This window comes from Hydra viridissima, unplaced genomic scaffold (genome assembly GCF_058129835.1).
Source record: "Hydra viridissima isolate aposymbiotic clone 2 unplaced genomic scaffold, HvirCarnegie_v1 scaffold_13, whole genome shotgun sequence".
NCBI classification, from domain to species: domain Eukaryota; kingdom Metazoa; phylum Cnidaria; class Hydrozoa; order Anthoathecata; family Hydridae; genus Hydra; species Hydra viridissima.
In genome coordinates, this window is record NW_028324312.1 from 829,536 (window position 1) to 857,117 (window position 27,582).

The 27,582-nt window shown below is 29.7% G+C and overlaps 1 protein-coding gene across 4 annotated transcripts in view; it reads left to right on the forward strand.

Annotated features, from left to right (window-relative positions):
* Positions 1 to 27,582, forward strand: part of LOC145195258 (E3 ubiquitin-protein ligase MARCHF4-like) — a 260,175-nt gene that overhangs the window by 11,880 nt on the left and 220,713 nt on the right. The gene's annotated exons all lie outside the window — the stretch shown is intronic.

Here is a 27,582-nt window from a genome sequence, read left to right on the forward strand (position 1 = left end):
AAGAAGTTTTTAAAAACCGGCCTTCAGTCAAAAAAAAATCGCGCACGGTGTCGAGGCCTTCTGTAAAGCAGGCCATGAGTGAAATTAATGACAGCATTTCTACAGTAGCTACCCCAATGGTTATGACATTGCAGAATCCAGGACCAAATTTTTCTTTAATGATTGCTAAAAGTGATAGATGTAAATTCTAATTTTTATTATGGTTTTTGAGCTAACTCCTCAAAATAGAAAAAGAAAACATCAGTTTTCCACTTAAAATTTAAATAAAGAATATAGTATATAGTAACAGCTGTTAAAAAGCTTTTTCAATCTCAAGTATACATATTTACACTTACAAACAATACTATTTGCTCTGGACCAGTGCCAATATGTTTTAATATGAGATAAATATTATAGTATTATATATCTTTTTTGTATATATTATACAAATTGATTTTTCCTAGAGACTTATTTTTATATAATATTTGATATATCTTGTAAATAGCAGGCAATTAGAAGTAAGATCACAAGTGCCACGCTGCTACTTTAAGTTTGCCATTCACTCAAGACTGATATATAATTTCTAACTGATTATTTAAATTTTCAGAAATTTGGGCTAATGCTGATTTAGCAAATAATTTTTGATTTTTGAGTGCAACATCAAAGCGAAAATCAACAAATTTGATTTGCCATCCTGCCAAGCCGTACAAGTTGAGAAATTTGTGAAAAACATGTTGGAACCTGATTTTCATAGCAGTGATCAGTTCTTGTCTCATTCTATTGAAATCTGATTACTTGGATACAGCTTCGTCATGACATGATGAAACTGACATGAGACTCAAAAAGCTGCAAGAATTTGTATGACAGAAATTAGCAAGCATCAGCATAACTGAAGTCCTTGGTAAGCATAGAAATCTGATCAAGTAGGTTGATTGGCTTTTCAATGAGGGACCACTGATTGCTTGATGGTACCAGTGGGCAGTTGTAAAACTTCACAAGCATATACTGTCAATCCTCATTTAACCTCTGAAGCATTTTGTATTTGGAGTTTCACCTTGTGGCCACATATTGGATAAGTTTATGAAGTCTGTCTGTTGCTGAAGATGTCTGAATTGCCTAACAAGTTTATGAACAAATGCATCAGTCATGGCAAACTAAGTCAGGAACCTGTCATAAACTGAATGTTGTGTTGAATGGACAAATCATCTAATTCGATCAAGCTTTAGATTAGCAAATGGTATTTATTTTGTGATATATCACAGCTTCTATCATTGATTTACAATGTTCATTCATTCTTGCAATGTTATGACTACCACTATGACTTGCAAGGTTATGACTACCATTTTACAGTTAAACTGTTAATTGGTCTAATTACAAGTCAAGCTCATATATGAACTTGACTTTTAATTGGATTGATAAACAGTTTAACTGTAAAATTTGTATTAGGTTATTTTGAAATAAGTTAAACTTTAAAAATAAATTAGAACCAAAACAAAATAATGTGCGGAGATGTCCAACAGTGAATGGTAGACTTGGTTCTACTTTAACATGTCTTAAGCTTGATGTAACTTCATCAGAGTCTCTAATGGAATTTGATACTGGGGCAAAAGCCTTGGCAAAATCTTATATTACTAAATGGCTGTAAATGCAATGATGGAAGATTTAACAGTTTGGTAGAGAATGTGCTAAAAATCTTCCAGCATAAATTGATGGCGTTGCACTCTTTAAAGATGCTTTACATGTGCACAAAATTCCATAAAAGATTACAATTCCTTGTATTTGCACCATTTGTATTTGCATCATTTGTATTTTGCATTTCTATATTTTTTGTGTTTGTTTACCTTTTTTTCAGCACTTATAAAAGTCCTTTATAGTAATGTGGCTACTGATTTTTGGCCACCAGATACCAAATGCCTAATAATCAGATATCCAGTACATACCTAGTTAAAACCAACTTCTAATTTTAGTTTCTTATGTTAATGTTTTTTGATTTTGATTTAAAGTTAAAAAATTTGTTTATCTTTTTATATTACTATTTACTTTCAGTAAATGAAAAAAATTTATTATTTAACCTTATCTTTATCAAAGAATAATGTTATTTATAACATCAAGCATTTGAGTGTTTAAGGAATCAATAAGATAAAATTATATATGAATAAGATAAAATTATATATAAATAAGTATATATAAATAAGATAAAGTTTCCTAAAAATTGTCATTTAAAAATTATATTAGGCTATTTTGAAATAAGTTAAACTTCAAGAAACAAACAAAACAAAAGTCTTTCTAATGTTGTTTTGCCCCAGTCGGGCTAAATTTTGTTACAGTCATAAATTCTTTGGAAATTGTTGTTCTTTAGTTTTGATTGCTAGTAGATCACACAAATGTTATTTTAAATTAAAATCTGCTAGCTGGGTTTGTTGTTAAGTAATTCAAAATATAGTTGGTGTTTCAGTACTTCTTAACTTTGTTGTTTCCATTATTATTTTTGTAATAGTAAGTCAAATGTTACTGCTGAAAATAGTATTATTACAGTGGTGTAAAAAAAAATTTGAATCAACTCCAAGGATTAGTAAATTCTTTGGTTTTAATTTAAAGTTCATAGTGTTTGTTTTTCTATTATCTTTTTTTATTTACTTTCAGAAAGTTAAAAAAAAAAAAAAAAATTTAACCACTTCATCAAAGCTTCATCGAAGTTTTGAGGGTAATATGATCTTGTTATCTAATTTTTATGAAAATATGCAAGCAGGTTGATGTTATTTTAACCTGTCTTATGATTATTTTTCTAGTTTTTATGGCTGTAAGATTTATATTAAAAAAGCGTATGATTATTTAAATTTACTTGTTTAATTTGAATTTATTAAATAGTTAATTTTATCTCATTTGATAAATAGCATTATGGGCCACTGATCCAAGTCCAAGATAAAGAGAGAAGTTTAAAACTCTGTTAAAATTTAATACAGTTACTCAAAAAAGACATTGCCTCCAAAATGCTCAACCTCTGGCCAGAAATCATTAATAACAGCTTGTGTAAAATGAGTTTTATTGAAGGAATTCAGAATCTAACAAAGAAATGACCAGCAAGCAGTTCAAAGGTTCACTAAATAATATCAAGATCTCATTAAATAATATCAAGATCTCATTAAATCAGGTTTTGTTGCTCGCAAACCAAAGTAAACAAGGCAAACCAAGGGAAAGGCTGCTATTAAACAATAAACAAAAAGTTTAGCGTTTTCAATGGTTGCAAAGGATCGTCGAAATTGGACTGCTGTTAATTTGATCAAAGTAAATTGAATCAGTCTGTTACTTATTTTTTTAAACTTTACTTATATTTACTTATATTTACTTAAGCTATACTTATTTTTGAGCTTTAACACTTTGTTGATTATTTAAAGCCTGATTTTTGAATAAGCTGAATTGCCAATTGCTTCTAATTTCTAATTACTCTTTTAAAATCTTAAATTATGTTATATTCTATATGATTATTTGACTTATTGAGGATTCTCTTTATTTCAAGATGTAGATCAGTGATAAATCGGTTTTGAGATTCTGGACGCCAAATGATATTACGTTTTAACGGTGTCAGTGAAAAGAGTTTTTACTTCAATGCCTGGTCAAAACTGTTAAGCACCCAATTTCAATAATGGTATGATTTATGATATTGTGGGGCAAATGAGAAAAAATCATAAACATTATCTTTAAAAACTGTTTTCAGAAATTCAATTTTAACTACGCTGATAAAATGATAACAGTTTAATTATAGAAATTCTGTAGCCAGTCTGAGACAAACACTTATAAAAAGATAACTGGTAAAACCTGTTTTAGAAAATAATAAATCATAGATTGAAGCAAAAGCACTAAAAGAATTTGAAGATAAAATCAATTGTCTATACTAGAACAATATCTGATTCAAGAAACTTCTGCGAACACAAAAAGAACGGGTGAGAGAATCTTGCAGATTTATTTCAGAGGAGATTTTGAGGAATTTTACTATGGGAAGAATTTTGGGAGATTTATGAGAGAATTTTTTGAGAATTTTGTGAGAAGATTTTATGAGAAAATCTTTAGGAGAATTTTTTTTAAGGGATATTTTAAAAAGAGATTTTAGAAAAAGAGAAAAGAGATTTTAGAAAAAGGGAAAAGAGAAGGATTCTGAGCAAAAATAGAACTAATAAAGAAAGATACTTTGGCTCAAACATTTCCAAACGATTCCTAAGGTGTTAAGAGAAAATTTGTGAGTGACTCTTGATTTGTATATTGTTATCTGTATCTGTAAATATATATTAAACGTATTTGTAAATATTAAAAGTATATACACACGAGTTAAATATATTTGAGAGTACTCATTAACTAGTAATGATTTAACAATTTTTAGTATCAGTCATATTTTTAGTAAGTATTAGCATAACATAATCAAACATAACAAACACCTTTGTTGCGCTAAGCATTAAAAAGAAATCCATCGCTCTCACACTGTTCTGCGCTAGAACACTAATACCTCATAACTGCTCACAAAAAAACCCCGCCCTCATACTATCTGCGCTACTCACACTGTCACCTCACGGCCACACTTTCACCTCCCATCAGTTTCCCATCTTCCACTCGTAGAAAGCCTCGCCCTCACAATATCAGTAAATGATGTTGGGAAGCTTCATATCTAGGGACAGCACTTTTACTTATTTTGATGTAAAAAAAAAAAGTTACTTTTTAACAAAAATTACTTTACATGACTTAGATTAAATTATGAAATATATTTTCATTTCAAAGTAATTCATTTTTTAAAAAATAATATTACATGATCCGAAGGTGATCACGAATAATACCGATTGCGTATTATAAATTATATTTTGAAGATCAACATCGTTTTTATTTTATTTAAATCAACATGTTACTAATAAAATTTTTACTCTGTTTATACAACTTAAGCTGTTAAAAATAAATAAATTAGTTTTTAATAATCGCCATAAATGTGCTATAAATGGCACACTTATGATAATTTGGCGCATAAAAACACCCAGACACCACAACCATAGGATCGGTATGTCCCTTCGTATGCCAAGTTACAATAAAATAATTTTGACGTAAACTTCTTCCGATCATTACATATGAAAATTACTTACTTAAAGTTAAAAAAAAATTCTTAACTTTTATTTTTAAAAACAATTTACTAGCATAAAAGATTTATTTTTTGTAAAATACTTTTAAAAGTGAGCCCATGTGAAAGTAATTTATTTTAAAAGTAATTTAGACTTCTCTTATGCAAATACTTTGTATTAAAATGTAATTTACGTTTTACATGTAAAAGTAAATTACTTTTGAAAGTAATCTTACGTAAATATAAGATTTAAAAAAAGTAATATTTACTTTAAAAAGTAAAAGAATACTGCATCGTAATATGAAATTACTTTTATGTATAAAATTAACAAAAGTTAACATAAAAGTAACTTAAAAAAAAAAAAAATTTAGTTACCGTCACAAGTAAAAGTAAAATTTTTATCTTTGAAATACTTTACTCAGTAGATAAGTTATTTATTTTATTTACTTTTATTCATCATTTTATTTATGTTGTTTTAACATACTGATTTGTAAGAAAAGTAGCATATTCAGGAGAATTGCCTGCTTCTGGGTTCTTCTGGGTTATACTCTTAGGAATTATTCTGTATGTATGCGGGCTATTTTTGTGGAGAGGTTTTGTAATTGTGGGCAAGTTTAATCAACATGGTGGGTTGCTTCCCATCCATGCTAATCCTTGACTATGTCACTTTTTTGACGGAGCGCTCTTTTTTCGAAAACTTCCTTTTTATTGAGCTTTTTGATCAAAGATTATTTTTTATGGTGATATGGCGCTCCACCAACAGAATATTTAATAAAAAATTTTATGGTAATATAGCGCATCAGCCTTGATAATCCTTTCCAGCAGCAAGCTACCATTATATCGAAACACGAACTCTTTTTTGAGGTTCTTTTTATAATTTTAAAAATTATTTTCATAAATTTAAGTATATTTATTTAAAAACAAATAATATTTTATCACTAACAACTTCTCGACTGGTTTTTGCCATTTTGAAAACAAGTGTTTGTTTACGTTAATCATCGAGGATATTGTCGGAGCGTTCTATTTGAAAATATTTTCAACAGTTTACTTTCTTGATATTCTTTTTCTGTAAGACACTCGTAAGTTCTCGGTTCAAAGAGACAAGGTAGTGAAGTTGTAACTTTTGTTATGGTGATATCCACTTTTGTTTTGAAGATATTTTCATTTAAGTATACCTTCATGAACTTGAGAAAACTACTTCGTTTTTTTTTTTTCTCTACCAAAGTAGATGATTGTGATAAAAAACATTTCGCTAAAGATTTATTTTCAAGATAGTTCATTAACGTATTTTCGACAAATTTAGCCGATGAAAATGATGGAAAATTTCTTGTAGAGAGAAGTTTAGCTGCTTCAAAGAATGGCGCAAGATTATGGTGTAAAATATCTAGGAACTTCCTATCTTCTGATAACAGATTTGGTTTTTTTGAGTTTACTAATCTATTTTTCTGTTAACCCATCGGTAGTACCAAGATCTATGGTAATTTTATTATTTTTAGCTTTAACTATCCTACTAATCATTAAAAAAGTTGAGTTCCAACGTACATGAAAATCTGACGATAAGTTATTTATTTTTAGTCTCTGTTTCTTAATCTCATCAAAAACAAATAATATGATGGAAGAATAGTTAAATAACTGATTAACAGTTTCGTCTGTTGATGCTTCTTCCTCCTCGCAACTTTTATCATTATCCAAGCTCACGTTTTCCGTGTCATATAAGTACACGCATTTTCTACTACATTTTTTATATCGACGATATTTTATTTTCGACGATGTATTTTCATAACACTCGATATCGCTTTTATTATAGTTATTGTAAAAAATAAGATCCTCATCAATATCTGATGTGCCATGTAATAAATTCTGTGATGGTTTGACCCGCATGATTTAAGACAAGATTTAAGTTATGAAAAACGCATGAAAATCGTAACGCAATGGTTCCTATCGCCTTTTTAACATCTTTAGCGTTGTCTGTTGTTATTCAAATAACTTTGACATCAATTTCAAGTTTAGTAATTTCTTTTTTCACGAATGCTGTAAGACTATTACTTAATTGCCTTCCGTAAAATCAACGAGAGCAAACTATATTTGATTTGTATTTAAACTTCTTTGTTAAATAAATAATAATTTTTGAGAATTGTAAAGGTACCCAGATTTTTTGTGAACGTGTTTTCGCAGATTTTGTTCAGGCCCACATACAAGATTTGCATTCTCGGGGCACATCAAACAAACATACTCATTAGTGTTGGCAACAAATGAAATTAGTGTCTTAATAGGCATTGCTTTTTATTTACAGACTGATTTTATAACTTGATCACCGTCGGTATCAGAGTTTGAACCAATAGTACAAACAATAGTTTATAAAAATGTATTTTAAATATCAGCGCAAATTAAAGACTGATACAAATAAACAGGAAGTGCACAGGAAGAATTTTTTCTATATTATTTTATTTATATTTATTCTATATTATGTATATAATTTTTTCTGGATCATTTAGAGAGTTTTCCTTTTTTGTCATTTTCCCCAGTCGTTGGTGTTGAAAAAATTAAATCAAACTAATATGGTACTCGCTTTGAAGTACGAGAACTCTCAGATTCAAATCTTAAAATCCTGATAGTAATTTAATTAAATTAATTTCCTCAATCATTTTTACGGCTTTAAAATCCCACACAGAATGGTTGGATTTATAGGAAATAAGGTAACAAAACAAGCAGTATGTAACATAATTGAAGAAAAAGTAGAACGTGAAAAAATTTAAATACTTGAAGTTCGTTTAAAAAATGGTTTGAGAATAGTAACTTGAATAAGTTGTGACGGAATTTCAATCAAAATTAATAAAGTTGTTGTAAATAAAAATTGGTTCACCCAGAAACAATTACAATAAGCAAATCGTTATGATCCCTCACTAAATTAAAAACAAGTTATCAAAACTTAATAAAAACCTCATAAAAAATTCGGTTTATTACGGTAGTGGTTGTATATATATATTAATATACCCAGAGCCATAGCCGCCGAGGGAAATTTTGGGCCCTGGGGAAGTTTTCTTAACGGGCCCTCATTAGGATCAGTTATATACCCAGGACCTCTAGAACCTCTAGAAGCGTGCTCTGGTCATTGAAAATTAAAAATGAAAATTAATTAAATCTTTTAAAAGTCAAAACTATTTAAATCTTTTAAAAGTTATTTTTAAAAACTATTTGTACATACACGGGGCCCCGGGAATCTATCCCCCCCCCCCCCTCTCGGCGGCCATGCTTAGAACATAAAAAGTCTTCAACTTCATAATTGCAATTGCGTTACAAAAAGTGCCAGGAAGGTCAATGGCACTTCAACGTTACAGATTTAATAATTTCAATAGTTTTTACCAATGAAAATTGTAAATATGTGTTTGCGATTTTTCATTACGGTTTTAGAGCGATATTTCTGGAAAACAATCAGGTAGAAATGAACGAGAAAATTTGTAAAGAGAGTTTTTTTTGAGACTATTATCATTTTATCGATAAGTTTGTTGCGAGAAAACTACAACAACTCTGGCCTTATTATATGCCCTTATTACAATCCATTTTTATATGCCCTTATTATACTTAGCGTGTGCTTAAAATGTCTCTCCTTAGTTTTTAAACAATAAAATCATTTATACATAAAATCTTTAAAAAAAAAACTACTGATAAATTTGCCTTTCAAAGAATCTCTTCTTCAGAAATGGGTGTCTCCAAGGGTATATGCGTCTTCTCATTACTAAGTACTATGTTTAGACTACTTCTGAATTGATTTAAAAAAAAAACCGAGAAACTCCCCCTCCCGAATTAAAAAAAAACTTAAATATCTCCCCTGGAAAAAATCCCCCAAAAAATTACATTTGTTTAAATTAAAAGACTGCCTCCCAAAGTCCTAACCGTTAGTTGTTGTATGCACTATTTTGTGCATCTTTTCCCCAACAGTCAGTCGATTTACGTTCATTCAGCTGCACTAATTCCAAATCCCAATCAGTCGATAAAAGAAAAGTAATAAAGCAACAAAGAAATTTAAATATATTAAAAATGGTATCAGGGAAAAAGCTGATACAATGATAAAATGATGCTATGCTAAAGCGTATCTAAGTATATAAAAAAACGTTTTAGGCATTTTTTCCGGGTTTTTTTCAGGAGAATATTTTCCAGGAAGATTTTTTCTCAGTAAAGATAACTGTTCCATTTATGCGATTTTTCAAACCTTATCTTTATGCGAGCTGACAATTTGAACATGATGTTCTTCATTTAAGTTGACACACCAAATTGTTCCATCACTTGTTCCAACAACTCCCTGATATATCATTTATAATGTAAAATTTATAACAATAAGATAGTAAAGTAACAATAATAATGGAAGTAATTTAAGAAAAAACAATTTTTATTCATCTTAATTTGTTCCAACTATACAAAATATACCCTATTTAGACATTATTTCAATAACAGAATCCACTGCGTTAAAACTAGAGTATTGCAACGAAATTGAGAGTTCACAAGACTTACACAGAAACGTGTTGAGACAACTTAAAATGCTTAAACCACAAAAAAACAATAACTTAAACTATAAACAGAGGGAAGCATTAAAACAAATAAAAGAGGACAGAAACATTGATATATACTCTTTTGATAAAGGAGCAGGCTTTGTTAGAATAGAACACAACAAAGCCATTGACAAAATTCGTCAAGATTGGCAAAACAAAGATAATTAAAGAGGACCCTACCATTACATTTGCTACTAAAATTAGAACTTGCCTATCGAAATTGAATAAAAAAGGGCGATTTACCAAAAAAAAAATGAAAGTCTTTACCCAAGCGACCCAGTACCGCCACGTATGTATGGTGTAATTAAAGCGCACAAACCGGAAAAATCATACCCTATGCCATTAGTAGTTTCAACCATCGGGACACCAAGTTATGGAATATCACAATATCTAGTAAATATATTTTTACCAATCTTAGATAAAAACATAACAAAGTTAAAAAATTCGTCAACTTTTGTAAAAACAGCTAAACTTTGGAATATATCAAATGATGAAATACAAGTATCTTATGACGTTGTCAATTTATATCCATCAATTCCTCTGGGAGAGGCTACAAAAATTCTTCTTGATATGTTAGAGCACTTCCCAAATTTAAATAAACTAACAAAACTAAGCGTTTCAGAAATAAAATCACTAATAGAACTGTGTTTATATAAATGTTATTTTTTATGGAATGAAGAAATTCACGAACTTGTAGATTCAGGTCCAATAGGACTTTCACTCATGGTAGTACTTGCAGAAGGTTTCCTGCAGATTTTTGAAAATAAAGCAATCAACATTGCACTTCATTCTAATCCACCGTTAGAAATAAAATCGTTTTTCAGGTACGTAGATGATAGCCACGCAAGATTTACAAATAAAGATAATGCCATCCGTTTTCAACAAATATTAAACAGTCAACATCATGCCATCAAATACACAATTGAATTGGAAGATGAAAACAAAAGATTAAGCTTTTTAGACATCCAAATAACAAATAATCAAAAAGGTAAATATGATTTTAACATACATCGAAAAAAAGCAATAACAAATTTTTTTATTAAAATATATATATGTATATATATATATATATATATATATATATATATATATATATATATATATATATATATATATATATATATATATATTGTGAGCGATTTTTACAAATATATATTTTATTATTTTTTTTTTATTGTTTGTATTGTGTATGAGTAAGATGATGATGTAAGGTATTAGGGAATGGTAAATATGGAGGTAGGGAACAAGGTTGATGGCGTGGGAAGTACTTGGTGAGGAAAGGGCGAGGTTTGGGATAGTTTGGTTAGGAATGGGCAAGGTTTAATCGTTAAAGGGCTAAAATTCTATTTTCCATCCTCAGTATATTCTGTTACATAATAAAACTCAACAATGTGCTATAAGTGTGTAATGGTAAGCACTCTTTTATTCATTAAGTTATAAAATACAAATGCTCTCTTACTCTACTTATAGTGCTCAATACTGTTTTTATCAATAACCTCTCTTTAGCTCTCTCTAGCTTTAAACAAATAACTTCTGCTTACTTCTCTTCAATCAATTTTTCTTCTGACTTCTATTTAATTCTTTACTTCTTCTGTTTTATCAACAATTTTAAATTCTTCAAACTCTTTCTTTAAAAATTTTTCTTAAAAATCTTTCTTAATAACTCTGACTTTTTTTTCCTCCTTCTTTTTCCTTTACTCAATAAGAAGTCCTTCTCTATCTCTTTTTGTTTATTCAGAAGTCCTTCTTAAATCTTTTTTTGTATATATATTTTGTAACTCCATTATTGTTTGCTTCGTTGCTATATCTACTTACCATTAATTTACTTAGGTAAATAGATAAGTTTCTGCGTGTACGTCTTTTCTTAATCACTGTTTTCAATTTTTTTCTTCATTACGTTTTATCGTGTTATCGTTTAAGAAAGAAAGAAAGAGTTTAAGCCTGGTCGCCAGCGTCAAATTTCGAAAAAAGAAATTTGTTTCTAAGCCTGCATTTGGAAACCATTTCGTTCATTTTATTCAATAAGATCCCTTCTTGAAATATTATGATCATGTACTTCTCATGCAGGCATAGCATGCAACTTTTTGTGGCTGGGTTGTACGGTTAGAAGTGTTTGATAATTTTCCACTTAACAATAGTTATAAAATATTCTTTAGATAATTCCGTGTCATATTTCTTTAGATGATTCCGTGTCGTTCTTGTACTTTTCAATGTTAAATGATTTTAGGTGGTTTGCATACCTTAATTTGAATGGTGTTTCGCTGATGCCGTAATATATTTTTCCCTTCATTTCTGGGTTGCTGGAGGAGACAATGGCTTGGTAGACTACGTTTCTTGTAAGGCAATTTTGATGTAAAGGACACTTGGTTTTATCCATGCAATTACAAGTTTTTTCTCTAATATTGGGGTTTTTTTGTAGATTTTTTTGCAAAAAATTTTGATTGTATGAATTTATGATGTCTGTTAAAAGTGACAGCAATAATTTAATTATTGTAAAGTAGCATTTGTAACATTTGTAACTAGCATTTTTAATTACATAATCTGTTAGTGGAGCAGCTTAGACACTACTCTTCTATTTTGTACTAGTTTAAATACATAGTCTCTCCAAACTAAAAGGAACAGTTTTCAACCCTCGAGATTTATGTCTTTTATCCTTGGCATGCAGCTGTAACTCACTTTAATGGAATTTCTATTGAATATTTTATGGAGTTTGTGGTTTACCGGAAAATGTTTGTCGACCAGATTTAAAAACCGCTTTCCTATATTTGTGCAAACATTTTTGCAGTTAGAAGGATTGAACGAGATCATTTTTCGCTTACGGCTTTTGTTATTAACAGGTTGTATTACTTCGAATGTATTTAAGTATTTGGTTTTAACCTGATTTTTTTAAGGCCTCCTCGTACATATAGTGTAGGGAATTATTTAGACTTTCCCTGAGACACTAAAGAGTCACTTTTTCTTTACGAACTTGATAGTAGTTTATACATTTGACTGCTGAATCATACATTTTGCAAATTACACTCTCTTTTATACATTTTTACAATCGCAATATTTTGACACGTTTAATTCATTAACAATTTTATACATTAACAACTACACACATTAGCACCTACAAACTTTAACACCTTCACACTCGCTTATTACATCTTGAAGACGTTTTTCACGACAATAGGAAGAATTTCTAAAGAAGTGTTCACTAGATGAGTTGTCCGACAATCGTAGCTCAATGGAGTGCGGAATCCGCTTTAAAATGTTAGGTGGATGGTTAGATTCAGCATGAATATAGCTTAAAAATATAGCTTAAAACATTCTAAGGTTTTGTAAAAAAAACATTCTCAGGTCGGAAAGAGTAGTCATTGAGGTTTAAAGTAACTTCAAGACGACAATTTTCATATCACATTGGATGGAAAGAAGCTATTATCTTTGAAGGTTTGAACAAAGTACTTTTTCATTCTTTCCATTTGCAGACTGGTGTTTTTAAATATAGCTAAACCGTTGTGTCGATATAATCCAAAAGCAGCCTTTTTAGAATATTGCGATCGTAGGAAAAGTAGGAAAATACCAACAAGTTCACAAACCTCGGCGCCGCACTCTGGAAATTGGTTGAACAACAGCATATCATAAATGATTTTTAAAAATGTCATTGTATTTCAATTTTTATTTAATATTTTTTTATAGTCAAACATTACTATAATGCAGGAACTTCACATAATTTTATGTAAAAACAAAATTTTTGAAGCCCTACTGTTTATTACTTTTGTGGATGTTCAATTCAAACCTGTTCGCTTCATCACTTTTAAAGTTAATTTTCTATAAAACGTTTTAAGAATAATTATAAAGTATTGTACATTTTTGAAAAGCTCATCTTATCGAGATTTTAAGAAAATTATACATATTTAATTATATGGTTCAATTTAGGAGTAATTATCTGAACAATAAAATAAATTCTTCAAGTTCACTGAGACTTTTGGCAGTTATCCACACTTCCCCACGCTTTACATATAATATAGTATTGTAGCCTAGTTTTTTATTAAAAGCATGTATAAGAATGAGGTGCAGAAACGTGCGGTTTCCGAAATTATCCGGATAGTGATAAAAGTGATAAAAGTAAGATAAAACAGAAAACCGCTTTTTATCGTGGTTTCAAATTTTGTTCATTTATAACAATAGTTGGGTATATGTTTTTCACTCATTTTGTGGTAAATGTACACTGCCAATATATATAAAGAGTTGAAAAAGTCACATCAGTATAACAAGTTCACAGTGGAAATTAAACCGACACGTTTGACAATTGAATATAGCGTACGTTACTTTAATGACTTGTTAAAATGAAGACTTTAAAGTGTTCGAAATGTAAGTTGTTTCTTGCCTTGATTGTTGATGGAGGAAGGACAGTTGAGGCACTGTCAAAAAAATTATCAAATTTCTGAGGACAACTTGTGTTTCATAATTAGTGACATTCAAAGGCACATTATTCCGTAATTTAATAAAGGATGGATACAGGCATCACAGAAAAAGGAAGCCTCTTTGTCTTAGAAGTGTTTGATTCTGAATATTATGTTCCTTTATCAAACTCAGAAGAGGCAATTACCGACTCCACGCCATCTACTTCTTTTAAAAAACGCGAAAGACCGTGCGTGTCTTGTGGAGATTCATCAGAATCCAGGAAAAAAAGAATAAATACCATGTTACTTAAGGGATATGGGATTCGAGCACATCTTTAATACATATCATCAGCCGTTGCGTTGAATTGGAGAAGGAGCAGAAGCAAAACTTGTGGAATTATTAAGGATTACTGATAAAGACAAAAAAAACTTAGTATTGAGTTTTATGAAAAACGCAAGCCAGAAAAATATGCTAACGGATGAAAAAGTACTCAGCGTGTTTATTGATTTAGATTTAATAAAGGCACAATATTTGTACATGAGGAAGGTGACAAATGAACGGAACTATTCCTACCATATTTTAAAATTCAAGAAATTAAACAGACCTGCTATCCACCATCTTCTGCAATAGAAATTACGAACACACATGCCAAAATTTTGGAATAGCAAGATTTTTTAGATTACACTGTAGCTAGAATTTTGACCATAGATTCTGTGTAAAGTATTGAATTCAAGTATTTATTTTTATGAAATAAATGGGGCTGTGATAGTTCCTCTGGGCAAAGCCAATACAATCAGAAATTTCCAGAGGAATCTGCACTTACTTCTGATGCAAATTTGTTTATTTGTTCTTTGGTGCCTATCAAATTAATTGATAAAGTAACTGGCGTAGTTGTTTGGAAAAATCTGGCACCTTCATCTGTTGGTTTTTATTCCTTATATGCATAGAATTTTGCAAAAACTAAAGCCATTGTAGATGAAATAAAGAACCAAATAAACTTTTTGCGGTATAATTAATAAAAAATGGTAAAAGATAACAAATAAAACATGAATTTTTTCTTAAAATGATAGATGGAAATGTGGCTCAGGTATTAACGAATACGCCTTCTGGGTCTTCATGTACAATATGATTTGACTTAAGTGGCTTCTAGGCCTGAAAATGAAAATTCGTATCAATACGAATTGTCTACATTGCATGCCTGGATTCGTTGTATGGAAATCATATTTCATATTTCTTACAACCTTTCTTTCCAAACATGAGCAGCCACAAGTGAAGAAAAGTAACGGCTAGAGCAAGAGAAGAAGATCTTGGTGCAGAAACGCTTTCGTGATAATCTAGGCTTGATCATTGACAAGCCAAGACAGGTAAGTGGTAATACCAATGATGTTAATACTGCTTGAAGATTTTTTCACAATTCAAGCTGCTCTGCTGAAATCACTGGAATGGATGAAAATTTGATTAAGCGATTTTACATAATTCTGCAAGCGCTCTCCTCAGTTGTAATAATAAACGCTGAAAGTTTAAGTAGTTATGCTGTAGAAACTGCCCGAATCTATGTGACCAATTATTGATGGTACTATATGCCATCTTCAGTACACAAAATCTTACTTCACGCAGAAAATTTCATAAAGTATTTTTCAGTACTACCTATTAGTCAACTTTTAGAAGATGCGCAAGAATCCTGTAATAAGGATTATAAAAAATTTAGCCTTCATCATGCCAGAAAAATTTCTCAATCAGTTACAAATGAGGATGCATTTCATACTCTTCTGTACACTTCTGATCCGTACATCACCAGCATTAGAAAACCGTATAACAAAAATGTGCAAGAACTTGATGAAGATACTCTGCAGCTTTTGAAAGTCAACAAACTGATTTCAGGAACTGAAAGTCCCTATGTACTTATGATATAGTACCTATAATATACCTATACATTATTTCATAAAAAAAACTATTTAAAAATTGACATAAAGCAGGTTATGATTAATTTGACTCGATTACCAGAAGTAAAATGTTATAAACATCTGATTGTGCTAGTAAATTATTTCAGCAAATGATTAAAGGTTGAAACTCATTTTGATAAAACTAAAAAATCTGTGACATTATTCTTGTTTAAACAATTCGGTTGGTATGACCGTTTTTAATTTCAAAAATTTCGGATTTTTTTAAGTTAAAAAACTGCACCACACAACAATAGTGCAGGCCAAATTAAGCTAGTATCACACAATTGGAAACATAATATTAATATAAGTAGTATAAACAACTATAATTATATAAACTGTTTACCTCATCGCCAGATTTACCTCGATGACACAACTCATTATTATTAATGATGAATAGCTTTGTTTTTGTTCGAAATTTCGATTTATCACCACCATTTAGTGATAGCTGTGTTTGGATATATTTTGCCTTTTAAGAGAATACAAACGTCAAATTATTCATAAAAAAATGGATTTAAACATCTAAAAGATGTTTAAATCCATTTTTTAATGAATAGTTTGACTAGGGTTAGGACTATTGTAATTGTAATTGTAAAAATTAAATACAATTACACATTACAATACAATAATATTGTATTGTAATATTACAGAAACAATAAAAAAATTTTATTTTGGTATTGTATTGCTGTTATGAAAAACAATTACAACAAGTATTGTATTGTTTTTTTTCTAACAATACAATAAATTCGAGAACTATTGTATTGTTTTGATGAAAACAATTACAATAACTAATGGAGTGTATTACTTTACATTATAGTAGAAAAGCTAACGTATTTTAAAGTATTTATATTCATCTCTGACAAACTTACTATTATTTTTGCTATTTTTTATTTACAGATTTGAAATATATTGCAAATTTTATTTTTTACATATTTTGATCACAAGAAATTTACGTTAAAATTATTTTTGTAACTTGGACATGCCGATCCTGCGTGGTTGTGGTGACAAATTACAATGAGAGTGCCATATATAGCACATTTATGATGATCATTAAAAAACCAAGTTATCTCTTTTTAACCGATTAAAGTTGTGTAAATAGGGTAAAAACATTATTTTGTATATGTTGATTAAAAAGTAACAAATGCGGTGTTGATCTTCAAAATATAATATAATACGCAATCGGTATTAATCTTGATCACCTTTGGATCATATTTAGATTTCGCATCACCTATCTTGTTATGTATTTCTAAGCTCTAAATGGCCGCAGAATATTGCCTGTCTGATGATAGCCTTACTACTTAAAGTTGTCCAATTTACCATTCTGGCACCCCTTCCCCCTCCCATTATGTTTCAGTAAAATAGAATCAATCATTAAATATTAGTTGTACCCTATTTCAAGGGTACAAGAGTATATAGTCGGCAACTGGACTATTAAAACATTTATTAAATTTTGACAATAAAATAACTTTTTTTATTACAATAATATATTGTTATTGTATTACAGAGACGAATTACAATACAATATTTATTGTTATTGTAGTGGGTCATTACAATACACTTTTTTTTCAGATATTGTTATTGTTTTATAAAGATTAATTGCAATACAATATTTATTGTTATTGTATTACAGAATTACAATAGTTGCTAATCACAAGAATTGTTATTGTTTCTAAATTAAGTTAATACAATAACAATAATTATTGTTACTGTTATTGTTTTCATTACAATTTCAATAGTCCTAACCCTAAGCTTGACGATCAAAAGTAAAGACAAAATACAACGCGGTCGCAAATATATGTTGCCGCTAAATGCACGTTAGCCGCAAAATACGTTTATGAGATTTTTACTGGGGAGTAAAAAAAACGTAGTAGTAAAAATTTTATAGCACACTGGAAATTTCAACAAGTAAAAAAAATCTACTTAATATGATATTTGATTCGACGAATGTACATTTTCCGTTTTCAAAAAAAATTCCGTTTTTGTAAAAATTTTAATTATTGTAAAAAATTCAATTCAAACCGATGTTAATTTCTAAAATTTTTAATGAGAATTTAAGGATATTGAGTTTGTCAAGAATTTTTAACAGTATCTAATAAGTAAAATTAAGAATTTAATGTTATGGTTGAAAAATGACAGTTTTAATTCAACTGATGAGCGCCTTGTTAAAAAGTTCAAACTTTGATCCCATCAAAAGCTGACAATTTTCTATTAATTTTTGTCGAAAAGATTTTTTTAGCCTATGGCATGGACATAAAATTCCCAACTTTTAACTCTTGTTTTGAATATAAAACTTCAAATTTTGTTGCATAAAAAAAATACCACTCGGACAAGATCATAATTTTTTAAATAGTCAAAGTTTGGCAATAAACTTCATATAAAACGCAACTGGAGGCGAAATTTTTGTCTCGCATCGCTTAAAGTTGAAAACTTCAAGCGGTGCGAGACAAAAATTTCGCCCCCAGTTTAGCGGCCACAGCCAACTGGGAGACAGAAACCTTCGGAGGCGGTCTTCAAATTATCTTGCTTCTAAAAAATCTTCTAACGGCAACCACTAGTGGGTTCCGCCTCACGATTGGCAACGGCCTCTAAAACAAAGTTCTATAGGTGGCCTCCAGTTGTGAGGCGGAAGCAACAGGAGGTAGAAGCCAGAACATTCTGCGAACAAAAAATTTTTTTGGAAGCGGCCGCCATTAGCGGAGGAAGGATTTCTGCCGTTTATCAACTCCGGTTTCTTCGCTCAAATGGACCAGTTACCATACTTTTAGATACCACTGTACTTTGAAATTTTTAGAGCATATATCCACTCATGACCTTCTCAATTCCTTTTTCTACTTGATCTTTATTTTTTTTTGTCGGAGAATCTTTCGAATGGTTTAACTTAAATACACAATAAAATCAAAACAACTTTAACAGGAGGGTGCAGTAAGCAAAGTCTTCCCGGAAGATCCAGTAAGCAAACTCTTGTAATTTGGCAGATTGTAAAGTTACTTGAGTCCAAAGAGTTCGTTTAGCTTATAAACAGAAAATACTTGTTGGATTAGAGAAGGTTATAAACACGATCAGAAAAATCTGCGTAGGATTTCTACCAAATACACTTGCCAAATCAATGTTACAACAAGAAAATGCTAGCCTTTTTAACATAATCCACAAGTCTTTGTTATATTTGGTATCACAAAAATATAAGCATTCTATTATCTTAAGTATCATAAAAAAATTAAACAAAAAATGGCAAGTCGTCTTTTTGTAAGTACAAATCTATCCCACATTAGATATCATTAAAACTTAACTCGGCACATACTTATTTTAACAATAAAAAAGTAGCGTAAAAAACCGAAACAATGATGTACCAAGGTAATACTTTAAAATACTTTAAGTTTATGTTTACATCAAGGATGCTTTATCCGGTTGTATCAGGGTTTGTAAGATAAAAAATTATACTTGGTAATTTGTGCTTCTTACTTTAACAAAATGTAAATTAAACTTTTTGATTTGTTAAGTTTTGAGAGTTCAGAGCTGAATAAATCAAAAAATTTACGAATATCATGTGTAATTATTATTTTAAATCGCGATGACATCTGCAATAGCCATATTTAATACACAAAAAGTTTTCGGAAATATATAGGGGAGAGGGGGGCACATTGATACAGTTTTTATATTTTCTGACATTTAAAGCTAAATATTATATTTAGAGTGGAAATAATAACTTGTATATGTTACACTAAGTATCCTGCATATTTTAGTACCACAATTTTATTGATTATAACATAATTAAAATAAATACAGCACAAAAAGTAAGGTAAAGATTTGTGTATCAACCTGCCCCACGCTGGGGCAAGTTGATACACACCATGGGGCAAGTTGATACATTTAATAAGACTTGAAAATGAAGCTTTAAAAAACTAATTAAGTAATCAAACACAAAAGATTAGGTAACCAGGTAAACTAATACAAAAGATTAAGTAAACAAACTAAAAAAAGATGTGTTTTTTTTTAATTACTCTAAACAATTTTCACAAATAAAAGCAGAAGTACCATCTGTACATTCTTCATGGGCCCAAAATTTACAGTCTTAATCTTAGTGCAACCAATTAAGACTTTGGTTCTCCTTTTTTCTCTTCAGTTGGTTCTCCTTTTTTCTCTTCAGTTTTTCTGGTGTATCGGTCAAAATACGTTTATTACCCTGTTTTCTCCAGCGTTTACTCTGGCTGTGTAGTCCGGCTTTAGGAAGTGGCCGTACCACATAGGGCGAGGCTATAGCTAGAAACGTGAAATATAAGAATGGAACAACTTAGTTGGATTGCAATCCAAAAGATTGGATTGCAAAAGTTTTAAATAGTGGTATTAATAATAATTAGGCCGTAGGCCTAACAATGTTTTATAAGGCCTATTTACCTATTTACTATCTCTGCGAGAAAAAAAACAATCGACACCAAACAATTTAATTGCATTAATGCAAATACATAAACAAAAATATTTTTGCCCATATTCAAATGCTTTACCAAAGGGGTAAGATGATACAGTGTATCAATTTGCCCCAAGTAATCTGTATTAACGTGCCCCTTTAGACCGCGTTGCATGAAATTCGAGTTAAATTTTAACAGAAACAACGAACAAACACAATGATATATATAAAATCATTTAGCAATGTTTTCTTAAACTTATGAAAGGGTTGATGAGCTAAATGTACTTACCTTTTTTGTAAATTCTCTTACGAAACAAGTTGTCAGTTTTTTTCGAAAGTTGAACGATTTACAAAATGCTTCCCAGCTTGATCAATTTTGATATGAACGGAAATCTTTTTACATCGGACGTTAGGGAACTAAAAAGCTGTTTCCCGTACCAAATCTTATTCGCGCAATTAGTGTTATAGCTATTTTATTAGCTTTGTATCAATTTGCCCCCGTATCAACTTGCCCACCTCTCTCCGAATCTCCTACTTTTGCTTTTCACCAGTTTTATTAATAACAAATAAATTCTAGTTGTGGCTCACAACTACAAACATTGTGGATTAATATTGGCATAAATTTTGTTTGCACTCAAAAATATTTCTTTAGTAAATTTGCTCGAAAATGGCGAAAGAAAAAAACTCAAATAACATGATAATAGAAGTGAAGACGAAATTACCAAAATCTAAACCGCCTTTAATTAAGAAACCCAATTGGTTATTGACTTCTGGTTTTTTTTACCGAAAGCATTTTGTTTTCCATAATTTTTACGTCATTTACTTTGGTATTGTTTTAATAAAACTTGAAAATAAAATGAGTTTAAAAGCAGTTTATCTAATTGTTAATAATATAAAAATGCGACTTATTTTGATAACAAATTATGTTGCTAATATGTAATATCAATTTTTTCAAAAAGACGCTGCTAAAAAATGATTCTTATTTAAACATGCTAGATTATTTACATTTTCTTTTAGGTCATTCAATTAAATGAATAATAAATAAGTGTCTAAGAGAGCTGATATACAATTATTATTTGGACAATAAATCTAAACGCAAAAGGTTCACTGTGGATCATTTTAAATACAAGAAAATTCACAAAAGGTCTAATTAGATGATACGATAAGTGCACATTAACTACAAACTGTATAACTCTTCATTAAACTAGATGCAATACTAAAAACTAACTAAAAAATAACAAAATAGCAGACGAAAGTGAAAAATAGCAGACCAAGTGATAAATAGCAAACCAAAGGGGTAAAAGAATTTGCAGCGATTGCCACTTAGTAGATCAAGATTCAAAATAGAGCCCAATAAATAACTTGGGTTCAAACTGTATAAGTAACTTAAGAACGTCCATTCACAACTTTAAAATTTAGACTTACTGTGATCAAATCAATCATGCTAATCAAAGGGCAAAAAAAAAATGCAAATTTTTAAAAAAGTGATTTTTACTATTAGACAAAAGGTAAGCCCAAAAAAAGCACTTTGATGCATAAATGTTTTTACCAAATATTTTAACAGAAATAAAGCAAAAGGTACTATTTAAAGTATAAGTAAATTTATTAGTCATAGCTAATGGACTACACACTTCAAATTTTTGGCTAACTTTTTATTTGACTTTTAAGTCTTCACACCCTTTTGAACATTACATCGAATGATAAACTGCTCACTACCTAACAAAAGACAATAAAAACAAATAAAGACTATGAGCTAAAACAACACAAAAACTGGGCTGAGTGTTGTTGTAGAACATCTAGCCAGAACTGCATATCAAACGTGGTTGAGTGCAATAAAAAAAGGTTGAGTGCAATAAAAAAAGAACCCTTAGCTTAAAAACAATGCATCTGTAAGTGTAATGCAAAATAAATTAAAATAGAAATACTTTAAAGCATAACTTTAGTCAAAAACGAAGATAATTAAACTAGATAATTAAAATTAAACTAGATAAAAAAAGAAAGAATAAGGAAAACTAAACTTTACTTACAAAGTTTTCTTGAACTTGTCAGAGGGATGCGATGAAGCGCCGTAACGCCTTTATTTGTTAAACTTGCCAGCTAAAAGCAAAAGAATAAACCGATTACTTAAATTACTTAAAACTAAAAATACTACCGAAACTAAACTATTTTTTTATTACTGCATATTTTCTCAAAAGAGAGCTATATCCCCGGCTAAATCCAAATTAAAGTTCTCATAGCTAGCACAAACATTAGCAAAAACGAAAAGCTTATCAACCAGATCTTTATCGACAGCTAAATAGAAACAATTTTAATTTTAAATTAAGCAAAATTAGCAAATGCATTCCACTTGCCATTAAGATATATACTTTCGAAGGCAAACTTAACAAAGCACAAAAGGTTGCGTAAAGTTTGGAACAAAGACGAAGCTCTCATGGTTGCATAGCTAGAAAAACAAAGAAACAAACAAAAAAAAAAAGCCAAAATTGTAAATGTTCAAGCTGTTAAGCTTTTTCTTTTTTTCTTTACTAAAAACTGGAAAACCATGGGCACAAATTGATCAAATTTCTTACAACTTCGTTGGGCTCTCATGGTCAAGAAGGGCTGTATTAAGTCTATTTTATAAAAAAGCAGCCTATTAATGTCAATCAGCTTAAAATTCTTGTCGGTCAATCATGAAAATAGCTCGAATGGACTCACTGTCGCATCAACAAACAAAAACTCGATCAAACCCTGACAACCCTAATAAGAACGATGATGATAACAGCACCCTTTTTATGGTAATATATAATCAAATCTGAATTTTATTGAACGAATAACGAATAGCAAATTTGACGAGTGTAGTTTAAACGAACGTTTGCATTCAGTATTCGTTTAAGTTCGATCTACCTTGTTACTAGCGTCAATATTTCAAAACAAAACTTGTTCATCTCTGATTAACTTTTTGCATCAATTTTATAATAAAAAAGCTATAGTATAAAAATATGGATTCATTACAATAAAAGATTCATTACAATAAAAGATTCATTACAATAAAAGATTCATTACAATAAAAGATTCATTACAATAAAATAGTTAAAAAACTCAGTTGCCAAGAAGATCAATTTAGTAAGCATATTTAAGTGAACTAAAAAATATTTAAATCTTCAGTTTTAAATATTTTTTAGTTCAAGAAACGCCTTAAAAATGTTTTTGTTTTCGGATGGCAGAAAAAAGTTCAACATATAATTTTTTCTATTCCATAGTGGTTTTTAAAACTTGTGTTTTTTAAAAATGTTGTTGAGTCTTCCTAAGAATGTTATAAAATTCAATTTTTGACGAATAGCTCCCAAGCTATTTCAGTTTTAAGATTTTAGTATGGCAACTTCTTAAAAACGCACGCTATCAAAAAAAAAAAAAAAAACAAACTGAGGCATTGTGGTTAAACTCATAGGAGTAGTATTGTGTCACAATTTTCGATTTTTATGTCATGACTTTTTTTATCGTTAACAAGATAAGGTACCTAAAATTAAGATAATTTGGAATTTAAGAATATAGTTTTCGAATTATTCAAATATTTGTTCTTACGAATAATATTCGTTCTTACGAAATAACAAATATCATTCGTAATAAACCACGGTCATCATGGATTCTTATCTAAACTAATTGCCGTTGGGATAATCAGCATCTCAATCCTTTCAAAAAATTCCAAGCTATTTTACTTTTTTGGGCATGATAAATTTGATTTGTGAAAATGAAAATCAATTAACTAGTGTGAAAATATTCTTCCAAACGAATAATATTCGTTTTTACAAATAATATTCGTTAAGTTTGACGGTGATCATGGATCATGACAACGCCAATCTGGTTGACCCAAGAATACTACTTATATGGGGGGGATAGCGCCGACACAATATGTGTTAAATAAACTTGTAATAATTGATATTAAATTTCAAAATTGTATATAAGCCAGAAAATAATTGAATTAAGATGTGCTAATGTGTTTTTAATATTGAAATGCAAAATTTATGTTTTCTTCGTTTTTGGATTATAAACATGCTAGAACATACTTAGTAAAAAATTTTTAAATAAAGTTCAAATGTTCTTTTGTCATCAAAGTATAATTTCGTTGAAGTTAATATAATATATTGGATTGATAAATTTATATAGTAAATATTTCATATTACTGAATAAAATTTGATATTATTTTTCAATTTCCAGTTTATAAAAGTGCATTTTGATAATTTTTAGACTAAAATTTTAGAAAATGATATAAAATGTCAAAGAATTGTAATTTATCACTAGAAACTCGTTCTATAATTTTTGCTCTGGCAAATGATGTTCGTTCTACTAGATATATTCAAAAATTTTTGAAAATACCGCAATCAACAGTGGGTAATACTATTCGTCGGTTTAAATGTACAGTTACAAATAAAGATAGGAAAAGAACTGAACGTCCCTGCAAAACATCAAAGACTGAAGACAAGCCAATTATACTCTCATTTAAACAAAATAGACGATTAACAGCGTAAAAAATAACACCTAACTTCAATGCTGCTCATCATAAAACTATTTCAGAAAGAACTGTAAAACGTTGCTTAAAAACTGTTGGCCTATATGGCAGTGTAGCTGTTCGAAAACCTCTTCTATAAGCAATAAATTGGAAAAAGAGGCTTTAATGGGCTCCAGAACATTCAAATTGGATAGATATATACTGGCGAAATGTATAGTGATCGGACGATTCCAAATATCTTGTTTTTGGATCAAAGCGACGGATCTATGTGCGACGAATAGCTACTGAAAAAGTTTATCATAGATCTAAAAACCTTTGTTAGTTAGTAATTATTTGAAATGATATTTGGTTAATTGTAATCAAATAACTTGTTTTTTTATAACTTTTTTTAACAAAAAACGGAGTAAGCGGAAACTTTTGCATGGCAGTGTACATCAAAACGTTACCGATTATTGTGACATTCGGTCACTATTTTCAAAACAATGGTTGCATGAGTGTTCTACTATGTAATACCAACAATTTTTATTGTAAAAGTTTAATTGCTACATGTGTCGTTTTCATTTTATAGACTAAAATATTGATTTGCTATTTAAAGCGTGGTTTGACTAGGCTCATGTTTAGTGTGAAAATCTCAGCATTTCCTTAGGTATAAGCTGCAGCCAAAATGCATAAAAATTTTAAAAAATGATTAAAAAGCTTTTCTAAGGATACCTGCTTAGAAAACAAAAAATATTTATTTCTCTTAAAACAGAAAAACTGTGAGAAAACCAAATATTTTTTATATTGACTAAGATAATTTACTTAATATTTTAGATAAGATAACTCATAGCTAAAAGGTCTGGAGGGTCTGTTGCATTCTCGTATTGGTTTATTAAAAACAGACATTAATATAAACTCAGTATCAGCGATTATTATCTCTCTCTACTACATAAAATCGTATCTATATATACTACTTCTAATTTCCATGAGATTCATAGCTATTAGAATACTCATATATAAATGCATGGTAAAAATCACGTTTATCTACGTGATTTTTACCACGTATACGTGACACTTTAATTTACCAACTTTAAAGAACAGGGTCAGTCCGAAGAAAATCATTCTTTACATATTGGGGTTGTTTTGAAACAAAGTTTTTAAAAATTTTACAAAAATAATTGCATAAAAATTTTACAAAAATAATTGCATAAAAATTTTACAAAAATAATTTTTAAAAATTTTACAAAAATAGTTGCATAAAAAGCGAAAATCTCCATCAAAAGTTTTCTAAAAGTGCAATAATTTTTGAAGAAAAAAATTTTATGAAGGGCAGATTAGTCCTTTGAAGAGCAGTAAAAATTTTATTAAGACTGTCTCATCAAATAACATCTCAGCTGAATTGTTATTATTGTGAGGGCGGCAATTTTTTCAATGATAAATTAACAATTAATTGTTTAAAGTTTACGTTGTTTGAAGAAAAGGGTAAAGGGAGGTTTAGGTTTAGTGCTGTGTGAAAGTATATATGGAGGTTGGGAACAAGGTTGATTGCGTGGAGAGTACTTGGTTAGGAAAGAGCGAGGTTCGGGGATAATTTGGTTAGGAATGGGCAAGGTTAATTCGTTAAAGGGCTATGGATATATTTGCCGTTCTCAGTATATTCTGTTATATAAAAAGACTCAACAAATGTTCTATTAGTGTGTAATGGTTAGCACTCTTATATTCATAACATTTATATAATACAAACAATATTCTCTTAGGCTTCTTGCAGTGTTCAATACTGTTTATATCAATTACTCTTCTTTTATATATCTTCTTTTTTATTACAAATGTCTCTTCTTTATCTGAAATTTCTTGCTATTCTCCTTTAATCAATATTAAAATCTTCTTCTGATTATCAAAATCTCTTCTCCTTTTTCTCTTTTATTCACTTATAAAAACTGCTTGTTCATCAAAGTATTTTCCATATCACACATTTCTCTCTTTTTTTAAAATTCTTCTTAAAACTTTCTTAAAACTTTCTCTTCATAACATTGTCTTCTTTTCTTCTTCTCTCCTTCCAAAGAGACGACCGTCGCTAATCCCTCCTAAACCCTTTTATTTTTTCAATTCTATTTTTAAACTTTATTTTTTTTTTTGAGCTTTTTATAATTTGTGGTTGTTTTTTTTGCGGTTGCAAAATCTATTCATCTTTTATTTATCTGACAGGTTGATGTCTCCGTGTTTACGTCTTTTCCCAGTTGTATTTAACTTTACTTCTAACGCTTTATCACTTATTTATCAGAAGAGTTGATGAGTCTTTTCCGATTGTTGCTTTTAGTCTAATTCTCCCTCCTAACATTATGTGTGACAAATTTCTTTAATTCAAATAGCTATAAGAATGTTAATAATTGTAAGTATGTTAAGTGGATTGTTGTCCAATAAAAAATTTAGGTTGAATTTTGTAAAAGGTATAGTTTGATTTAGTGAAGTTAGATTTAGTAAATTAACACAATGCCAAATTTAGCAAAACTCATGATGAAAATCTTAAGTTAGTGTGCTTGTTATGTCTGAAAAAATGTTTAAGACAGCTTACTGTTTTCCAAGCAGATCGAGTATGCCAACTGTACAAGACCAAGATCAATATCAATGATTCACGGGTACCAAAATGACTCTGCGAATCGTGCAGAACTACTTTACGCAGGAAACAAGAGAGGAAAGAAGTTGCACTCCCTCCTTTGTTTAATTTCAAATCAAAACAAGTGAGACTAGAAACGAGAGGTACGATG